This window comes from Mandrillus leucophaeus, unplaced genomic scaffold (genome assembly GCF_000951045.1).
Source record: "Mandrillus leucophaeus isolate KB7577 unplaced genomic scaffold, Mleu.le_1.0 Scaffold554, whole genome shotgun sequence".
In the NCBI taxonomy this organism is placed as follows: Eukaryota; Metazoa; Chordata; class Mammalia; order Primates; family Cercopithecidae; genus Mandrillus; species Mandrillus leucophaeus.
In genome coordinates, this window is record NW_012105964.1 from 1462642 (window position 1) to 1473141 (window position 10500).

Below are 10500 nucleotides of genomic sequence, written 5' to 3' on the forward strand. Positions count from 1 at the left end.
CCTTCCTTTCTCTTTCTTCTTTCTCTTTCTTTCTTTCTTTCTTTCTTTCTTTCTTTCTTTCTTTCTTTCTTTCTTTCTTTCTTTCTCTCTCTCTCTCTCTTTCTCTTTCTTTCTTTCTTTCTTTCTTTCTTTCTTTCTTTCTTTCTTTCTTTCTTTCTCTCTCTCTCTCTCTTTCTTTCCTTTTTTATGTATTTTTTATTTATTTATATTTTTTCTCGCACTGTTGCCCAGGCTGGAGTGCAGTGGTGCAATCTTGGCTCACTGCAACCTCCACCTCCCAAGTTCAAGTGATTCTTCTGCCTCAGCCTCCTTAGTAGCTGGAATTACAGGCATGTGCCACTACGCCCCGCTAATTTTTGTACTTTTAGTACAGAAAAGGTTTCACCACATTAGCCAGGGTGGTCTTGAACTCCTGACCTCAAGTGACCTGCCCACCTGGGCCTCCCAAAGTTCTGGGATTACAGGCATGAGCCACTGTCCCCGGCCTTACCTACACTTTCTAATCTATCTGTAAGGAAGCTGGAGCCTCCCCGGGTCCCCTCTGGCAGATCATGAAGACCTCCCTTTGTCATTTGGAGATGTGCATGAAAACTTCTCAGTTGGTGGTGGCAGTGCCACAGAAGTTTGGATGTAATAGCCGTGGGTGAGGTGTGATCTATTGCTGAGGCTGCTCTGCCTGGGAAACAAGGGTGACAGTGATGGGGATGATAGTATTGGTGAGGCCAAGCAGATCTGGCATGGCATATAAAGTGTATCCAGCTCAGTCAACATATTTAATACTTACCAAATACATATGATGAAGAAATTTTAATATAGTATTAAGATTTAGAAATTGGAGAAAAAAGATTTAGCCAAATTCCTTGACTTTATGAAGTTATAAAATACTTTGTGAAACATACATATAAATAGATAATATTAGTATAATGTACTAAGTGCAGTAACAAAGGCAAGCATGGGTTAAACAGGAAGAACAAAAAGGGGCAGCTAGCTTGGTTTGAGGGAGCTGGTCAGGGAAAATTTTCTGGAGGCAGGACCAACTACAGAGGCATGCAATCAAGTAGCTTAGGGCCTTACTGTCAGAATTGTTGGTACTTGGGGCTTAATGCTTTGTGGCGCCCTTTTGAAATTTTTAGTTTCATCTTTGAGTTAGTGTTTTGTAAATGAAGTCCAATGGGACAATGGAGCACGTGATGGGCACTCGAAACCTCTGCTCATCATGTGCTGTTCACTTCTGGCTGCCTTCCTCCTCCCTGGCCCATTTACAGCCTGCTCAAACTCTACAGCAGGAGGAGGCCATCATCCTCCTTTTCCCTAGCAGGGACCACAGCATAGAAGCATGGAGGGTCACGGTCAGGTTTGGGCATCACTCTTTTTCCCCAGCAGGGGCCACAGTGTAGAAGCATGGAGGGTCAAGCTCAGGTTTGTGCTCCACAGTGTGCTGGGCAAGGCAAGGCAGCAGTTGTTTCTGCCGTGGCTGGCAGAGCAACAGCCATGTTTGGGTCAGCAGGGACTTCTCACCTGTTCCCAAATCGGATGCCAAGTGTTTCCCTGTGCAAAGGCCAAATATTTTGGATTGGGATGACCTCCTGTGGAAGGGATAGGTTGAATTCCACCTGCAAGATTTTCATTTTTCATTTAGCACTGGGCCCCCCAAATTATGTGGCCACTTTGCCTGGAGGCAGCGATGATGCTCAAATTGATCTGTGAAGGATAAGTAGAAATTTTCCAGATGAAAAAGGTGGGGAAGGGGTTGAAAGGGTCTGCTAAGGAGTGGGACATGAAACAAAAGATTTCACCATTTATGTAGAAAATGTATTTTTTTCTGTCTTGGTGGATGGCAGTTCCATTTTCTGAAATGGAGAAGAGAAGTATGAGTGGTTCAGGGAGGAATCTGAGTTTCCTCTGGGTATAATAATTTGAGGTTCCCGTTAGACCTCCTTTTGGAGATGTCTAGTTGACAGTCTGGAGTCGAAGGCAGAAGTAAAGGCTGGATACAGGCTTAACGCCATGGGATCCAGTGAGGTTGCCCAGGTAGGGGATGTAAATAGAGCAGAAATGAGGATCTGGGCACCTTTGTTTTAGATCAAGCTTGTCCAACCCATGGCCTGTGGGCCAGAGGTAGCCCAGGATGACTTTGAATGTGGCCCAACACAAATTTGTAAACTTTCTTAAACCATTACGAGACTTTTTTTTTGGTGATTATTTATTTATTTATGTATTTGTTTTTGCTCATTAGCTATCATTAGTGTTAGTGTGTTTTATGTGGGGCCCAAGACAATTACTCTTCTTGCAGTGTGGCCCAGGGAAGCCAAAAGATTGGATACCCCTATTTAGATGATGATCTGAAGAGGAGGATCCAGTAAAGGAGGAAGACATTCATGGGAGTATCACAGAGAAAGAGATGAAAGTATATTGAGAAAGAGGTCAGCACATAGTTTGAAAAGTTTTAAGTCAACATCAGAAGTTCAAGATATTTCATATAAAATGCGGATTTTTAGCCTGTCTTGAACAATCGACAGGGCAGACAACATTGGCCCACATTCTGTGTGGTAAGAACCAGTTGCAGGGACACAGAGCCTGTGCTCATGAATGGGCATGCACGTTCCAGCTTCACTTTTCCACCTAATATCCTTGCCACCCTTGTTATTAGGGCATGTCAGTCCCCATTTGTGATTGTGCTTTCATCACTGAAAGTCCTGCAGGCAAGAACTATTTCTCTCTGTGTAAGTCTTCATCAAAGCCAGGAAAACAAAAGATAGCCTATGTGTCTAAAAACAAAATTGGAGAAAGTATATTTCTTTGTAGAAGTAAAGAATATTCTATGTGCTTAATTAGGAAACAAAGCCTCTTCAAAAGAAACAGCTTCGCCTGTTTTACTCAATTATAATCCAGTACCTCCCTGGCTTCTGTATGCTTTCCAGTTGACCCTACCCTAAATTCATTTGCAAATTCTGTTCCCAGAACCAACATTTCTCAAATGCTTTCATGTTACTTTTCTTGCTCAATTAACTTCAGTGAGTAGTGAATGTTGGTGTCCACATTTTCTGAACACAGAATATATTAACTGAGGCTGTTTTTAAAATTTAAATGCACACTTAGGAGCATTTATCCACTGTTCTGTGCTGACCCTTCTCCCAGGTGCTAATTTAGGACCAATGACAGTTCAGATCAAATTCTACCTGAAAGACTATTTTCTAATCATGCCACATGTAGGGACCATCTTGGGGACAAGACAGCATCTGTGTGGCAGGAGTAGTTCACTCCAGTCCCCTTGAGAGCCCTTGCCTCTGGAGGAGCTGCAACCAGCTCAGTGGCAGGGTGAGGGTTGTGACTTCTATATCCCAGGGCCAGCTCCTTCTCACCACCCCCTTCCCGTCCTCCAATTCCTCCCAGAGAGCCTCACCTTTCCTAGTTCATCACATTCCTAGTTCGACACAAATATCCTATTTATGGGTATTAATTATATTAACACATAATAGTATTGTAAATCAGAAACTTCGTCTCTCAGGAGGAAAGAAAACTAGTTGGCTTTGTCCTTTCTTGCAAATTCAAGGCAGCACCATAGCCTAGTGGTTAGAAGCTTCACCTCTGTGCCAAAGTGCTTGCGTTCAAATCCCATTTCCTTTATATCTTATTATGACCTGTAAAATGGGAATAATGACCCACCTCATCTTTTATGTGTAACAGCGGGACCAGCCCAAACTGGGGCTACTCTGTTGATAACAAAATGTCGAGTTACCTTGTAGGTATAACAGAGGCAAAACCACAAGTCATGTAGTCCAGGAAGACATAATTAAAAAAAGCTTTGACTTCTAACAACGTCTGGAACCAATGATTCCTTCCCTGGAAACCAAAAAGATTGAGACATGACTGGAACCTGAACACTGGGACTCTTTCAAAAGCAAAGGGTCTGTGGGCCCTGAAGTTCTGGGACTAAAATCTGCCTCAATACCCCTTACCATAAATGGTCAAACTTGAAACCGTCCAATCAGACCCATGCTGAGTCAACATTCCTAAATCCTTTTCTTTGCCCTCTGATTCTTCGTAACTCTCTTTTTTCTTTTCTTTTTTTCTTATTTATTTACTTATTTATTTAAGATGGGGTCTTGTTCTGTCACTCAGGCTGGAGTGGAGTGGCACAATCATGGCTCACTGCAGACTAGACCTCCTGGGATCTAGTGATCCTCCTGCCTCAGTCCCCCAGGTGGCACCACTATGTCCAGCTAATTTTTGTATTTTTTGTTGAGATACTGTTTTGTCATGTTGCTCAGGCTGAAAAACTTTCTGTAGATTCCAAATCGGGGAGACCGATTTGAGCCAACTCCTTGCTGGCTGATTTGCAATAAAACCTTTCTTTTCTCAAAAGCTGGTGCCATGGTATTGGCTTCTGTGTACATCAGATAGCAAGCCCATTTGCTCAATAACATGAAGATTATATGAATTAATATGTACAGTTCTTAATTAGTAGCAGTTGGCACATAGTAAATGCTCAAACTTTTGCTGCTATACTATATCCTTGTTATGGTTATCTTATGGCATACTGTTATATCTTCTTTCCATTTAGTTATTGTATAACTGCGGGGCTGATTTCTTTCTTTCTCTGGAGTATAATTTTAATTTTTTTCCACAGACCTTTCTGACTTATGCATAATTCCCTCCCTGTATCCATCCTTTTCTACTTATAAAGATAGAGAGAAATTTCTATGTTTAATTTACAGACAGATGCATACTTATTAGAAGAAATAGAATATCTATATTTATCTATATGTAAATACATGGTTATAATTTATTATCAGAAATTAATAGAGAAATGAAATAACTGATATCAAAATCCTTCACTTGGTTCCAGTTACATTTTTCTTAATACTCCCATTCTCTTCGTTAATCAGTTCTTTATTCTGAATTCCAGACATTTATGCATTGGATAAGTAGTCATTTTGCATTGTATTTCATGATGTTTTGTGACTTTTCTAAAGGCTAGTTTCTTATTTCCACTTTTCTTTTCACAGTGAGGCTGCAGCTTACTTTGAACACAGTACAATTTCAAAGGGCCTAATCAATATTCTGAATATTTTTCACATTTACTCTCTTTATATACCTTTCACCTCCAGTTACTATTTTAATGCAAGTTTGTGTGATTTACTTTAAGTAATGTTTTGAATTTATTTTTTCATTTTTGAACTTTTCATTTTGAAATGAAGACTTGATAAACAGTTTCAAAAATAGTACAAATAATTCCTGCGTTATCTTTCACCCAGTTCCCCCAAATGTTTCATCTTAAAAAAACCACAGTAAAATGATCAGAATCAGGAAGTTAACACTGATACAATAATATTAACTTATTTATGGTCTCTATTTAAATTATACCATGTAGCCCACCAATATCCTTTTTCTGGTCTAGATTCTAATCCAGGATACCACATTGCATTTAATTGACATGTCTTCTTGATTTCCTTCCATCTGTGAAAGTTCCTTAGCCTTTGTCTTTCATGGTCTTGACACTTCTGAAGAGTGTCAAGATTTAATTCAGATTATGCATTGTTGGCAAAATTCCATACATCTGATGTAATGCTGCTTCCATGGGTATGAGGAGGGCTCTTCTATTGGAAAAGAAGCTTCATCAGAATTTAGGGGCTCAGTATCACCAGCGTCATCAGAGTCTTCCCACATGTACCCATTTTAACTTACAGAATCCAACTTATTTCCTTATCAATATCCTCATTTTAGAGACCTTGTGAGGCTGGGAGTTCAACTTGCAATATACAGTTAGTCAGAGAATGGGATATTCTGCATTTAATTTTCAGCAATCTCAGCCTTGTATTATAGGAGACAAGGGTCTCCTTCATAGAATACATAGATGTTTTGAGGTCATTTATGTGGCACTTGAGGTGAGAACTTGAATCCCAGAGCTCATCCTTATTTCATCATTTTGCCCATTGACATTAAGAACAACCATCTAATGTCATTACATTTATTAGACTCCTAAAAATGTTCAAAAGTGTCATATACATAGTCACCCAGCTCCTTCCTTCTTGTACTTCCTTCAGATCAAGCCATACTTGATCTGGCCATAGAGGTACCCTAAATATCTCCACTTGATAACCCTAACTAACAGTGCTCTCTTTACTACTGAAAATAGAGTCATTAGTGTCTTTAAATCCAATCAGATTAGACACTCAATTCTAGAAGCCCAGAACCAATTACTCCTGATAACAAAATCATCTATATTAACCAGGGTTCTCCAAAGAAACAGGGTGATATGATTTGGCTCTGTGTCCCCACCCAAATCTCACCTTGAATTATGCTCCCATAATTCCCATGTGTTGTGGGAGGGACCCAGTGGGAGATAATTTGAATCACGGGGGGCAGTTCCCCCATACTGTTCTCATGGTAGTGAGTAAGTCTCACGAGACTGATAGTTTTATCAAGGATTTTTGCTTTTGCATCTTCGTCATCTTCTCTTGGTGCCTCCATGTAAGAAGTGCCTTTCTCCTCCTACCATGATTCTGAGGCCTCCCCAGTCATGTGGAACTGTAAGTACAATTACACCTCTTTTTCTTCCCAATCTTGGGTATGTCTTTATCAGCAGCATGAAAACAGACACATGGCCAGTAGGAGATAGAGAGAGAGAATGTATGTGTGTGTGAGAGAGAGAAAGAGAGAGATTGAGAGAGAGATTTATTTTAAGGAATGGGCTGATGTGATTATGGGGACTGAGAAGTCCAGGCAGAAGAGCTGATAGTACACACGTTCCAGTTTAAATAGGAAGGCCTGAGAAGCAAGTGAGCTGACGGTGTTGGTTCCAGTCTGACAGTGAAGGTCTGAGAACCAGGAGAGCCAATGATGTAAGATCCAGTCTGAATTCAGGCCTAAAAGCCGGAGAAGACTTCTCTCACCGTTTGAAGACAGGAAGAGAGAAAAAATTATTTCTTATTTACATTAGGTTGGTGCAAAAGTATTTTGCCATTACTTTTAGTGGCAAAAACTGTGATTACTTTTGCACCAACAGAATACTTCTGGCCCATTCAGGCCTCCGAAAGATTGGAAGAGGCCCACACACATTGTAGATGGAAATCTGCTTTACTCAGTTTACTAATTCAAATGTTAACCTCATCAAGAAATACCCACATAGACATGCCTATGAGTAATGTTTAGCTAAATATCTGGGCACCCCATGGCCCTGTTAAGTTGACACATAAAATGAACCATCACACCTTCTAAACACATCAAATCGGGAGGCACATAATGACATTTTGTCTAATTACTAGTGATGTTAACTTAGATCACTTGGATAAGGCAGTCTTTCAAATTTCTGCACTTAACATTATTTTCCTCTTTGTATTTGGTAAGTATCTTGTGGTGAGATAAATATCCTGTTTTTCATCACACCTTTACCTGCTAATTTTAGCATCAATTAATGATTCTTGATTGAGGTAATTATTACTGTAATGTTATCAAATGTTGATTTTATGTTTCCATTATTTCTTCTATATTTATTAATTTGAATTCTCTTATTTCTCAAATTATTTGTATCAGTATGGGCTCATCAATATATATATTTTATTTTGGGGGTTATAGTCCATTATTCTCATTATTAATTTTGTTACTCAACTTGTCACAGATTTGGGCATTAGGAGATCTTCTTTAATATTTAAACAGCTTTACTCTATGAATTCTCCTGGTTAGGCATGTAAGGTTTGTTAAAATAAACAAATTTTCTCTATTATTATAGCAATCCAGTTTTCTTTGCATGGAAATGCCTTAAAAACTTTTTTTATCTTAAAAATGTTTAATTAAAAGTACTACACTAGTTAATGGAAACTTAGTAGCTACTCCAGATAAAAACAAAACAAAATAAAACAACAACAACCACAATGACCCCTCCCATCACTACCAAGTTATTTTACCCTTCCAGATCCATCATTTTGCATGGGCATTGTATAGAAATGCTATAGAGACATTTTCACTGGCTAGAGACACTATTTCAAATGTAATATAAAGAAACATGAAAACTTCGACATTTTAAAGTGACTCCTATGGATTTGATTTCATGAATAATTAAAATAGAGCATTTAGTGCTCTTATACTTTTTATAAACTCATTCGTTTATGTCAGTCTTTATGTCTGAAAGAGGTTTAATGTATTGTTTAAATTCATTGTTTCTTTTACTGCAACTCACAGAAAGAAATTCCAGCTATTTCATCCCAAAAGGAATTTATTGAAGGGATATGAGGAAACTAATAGAATGGAAGGGAAACCAAGAATCCGGCTCAGAAAACAAATATCAAAAGGAGCTGCAAGAATCCGTAAAGAAGGAACTAACAAGCAGACCCTTTGAAGAGTGTCTGTCTCCCTAAAGATAGTCTTTATGGGATTCTGTTCAAGATCCAAATATTAAAGACAGAGCAAGCAATCTAACTTAACTGCCAATCCCAAAAAGATTGGTTCCCCTTGGAGAGAATGACATCCTGGTTTGAGTTCCCCCAGAGCAGACTCTGAAACAAGGATTCAAGAACAAGTGGTTTATTTTGGAGGTGATCATAGAAAACATCAGTAGGGGAGTGGAGAAGAGAGGCAGGAAAGGAAGAGAAGCCAATAAAGGATGTGTTATCAAAGCAGTTCCCGCTCTGAGCAATTGGAGCTTCATCCCACAAGGAGACAATCTAAAACACATATCAGAGTTATCTCAACCTAGAAGTGAGGAGGCCAGGACATTTTTCAACATATGTATTATTTACACGATTTGCTGAGGGCTTCTGGGCATTAACTCTTGGGCACTTTTGGCTTGTCCCATGTGCGAGATGAGTGTTCTATTGCAACCAGACAAAGGTTCTCAAGCAGAGAGACACAGGAGTTTGTAGTGAGCAACCTTCTGTGAGTAGAAGCAAGTGCTGAGAAGACATGAGCAGAGCACGGACATGTCTGCTGCAGTGGTCTCCTTAAGTTAGATGGGGATGCTGTTTCTAGAAAGAGATTGGCATCTTGGCAGGCAAAAATAGTAGATATTTATTTTGCCATGAAGGCAAATGTCTCATTTTACAGGAAGATTGTTTTCATGTCAAATTGCTGTATATAGTATGAATTAGGATGTTTTCAGCTACACGTAGGAGCCTACCAATGATAAATGGCTTAAAAGAATACAGATTGTATCAGGCATGATAAACTACTTTATGCTGTGGTAACAAACAACTCCCACCAGTGGCTTAACACAACAGAAGTTAATGTCTCACTCACACAAAGTCACAAAGCTGGGTGAGGGTTCAGGCAGCTCTTCACAATAGCTGCTTTTCAGGCATTGGCTCTTTGTTCCAGGCTGTTTGATCTTATGGCACCTTCATAAATATACATGCTGCAGGGGAAGAGCAGGTAGAGAGTCAAACGTGAGATGTAGCACACAACACTTCTGGCTACATTTCATTGGCCAAACCAAGTCATGGAGCCATGCTTTGGTGGTGGAGAAGTGCTGTGTCCCTGTGTGTCCAGTACAGAAGAACAGCATGTCGGTAATTACAGGGAGCAACTACTGCAAGGTTTGGAGGGAGATAAGTCCAGGGGTGTTTCAGTGGCTTGAGTGCCATCCCTGGCTTGTTGAGGACATCTTTTTGTCACAGAATGACTACAGTAGCTCCAAATACCACTTCTTCTCACGTCAATATTCATAGGCAGGAAGAGAGGGTTGGGGGTCTCTCTGCCTCTTTTTTCTAATCAGGTGGGGTGGAGCTTCTCTTCTCCCACCCTGACTCTTTGTTAAGGAAGAGAATCTTTCCTAAAAGCGTTGCAAGAGACTTCCAATTAAGCTTCACTAGTCAGAACTGGGTCATATGACTATCTCTAGCTGCAAGGGGGCATCTGACATTTGCAGCCTCACTCATGAAAGTCAGGTTCTGTCAGCTTAGAAAAAGGGGTAGGAGAATGGTGGTTGTGTTCAGAATCAACAATCAATACCGTGTGTCTGCCACACATGGCAACAATATTCTCACTGTCCATGTACAGGATTCTAAAAACATTTGCCTCAAATCACTATGCTGTTGAAACACAACTCACTGAATCCCCACCATGTGGGACTCTGAATCACAATCACTGATGGCAGAGTTGTATTTAATCACAACATACCAAATGCTGAGGAAATGGAGTATTTCTTGAAATCCAATATCAAGCAACTTCCTGGGAGCATCTATTTGACTGATCAGATGAGAAATCGTGGCTCTTGTGTAACAATTCATAACAATTTAAGAGAAGTTTCTGTTAGACAGAGTTTTTCAGAACTTATAATCAAAACAGTAGACTACAAATAAGTGGAAGGCTGGAGCTTGATTGAGAAAATTTTCCCTCCTTTAAGATAAACTACAACTTGGCTTATTTTTCAAAGAATCAACTTCTCAGACTCTAGGCAGATAAATGACCACAAAATAACTTACTATTGTGTATTTTAGAATCGTACGCATTATCTGAGACTTCAATAACAGTTAAACAGATGGCAGATGGTAGCAGAGATGCCTG

At 39.7% G+C, this 10500-nt stretch overlaps 1 long non-coding RNA gene across 1 annotated transcript; it reads right to left on the minus strand.

Moving 5' to 3' along the window:
• Nucleotides 1-792: 792 nt before the first annotated feature.
• Nucleotides 793-9466, minus strand: LOC105552394. The gene is made up of 2 exons (XR_001007999.1): nucleotides 9235-9466; nucleotides 793-1850 (listed from the first exon to the last, which is right to left on the minus strand). It is a non-coding gene; the product is annotated as an uncharacterized LOC105552394 (long non-coding RNA).
• Between the last annotated feature and the right edge of the window lie 1034 nt (nucleotides 9467-10500).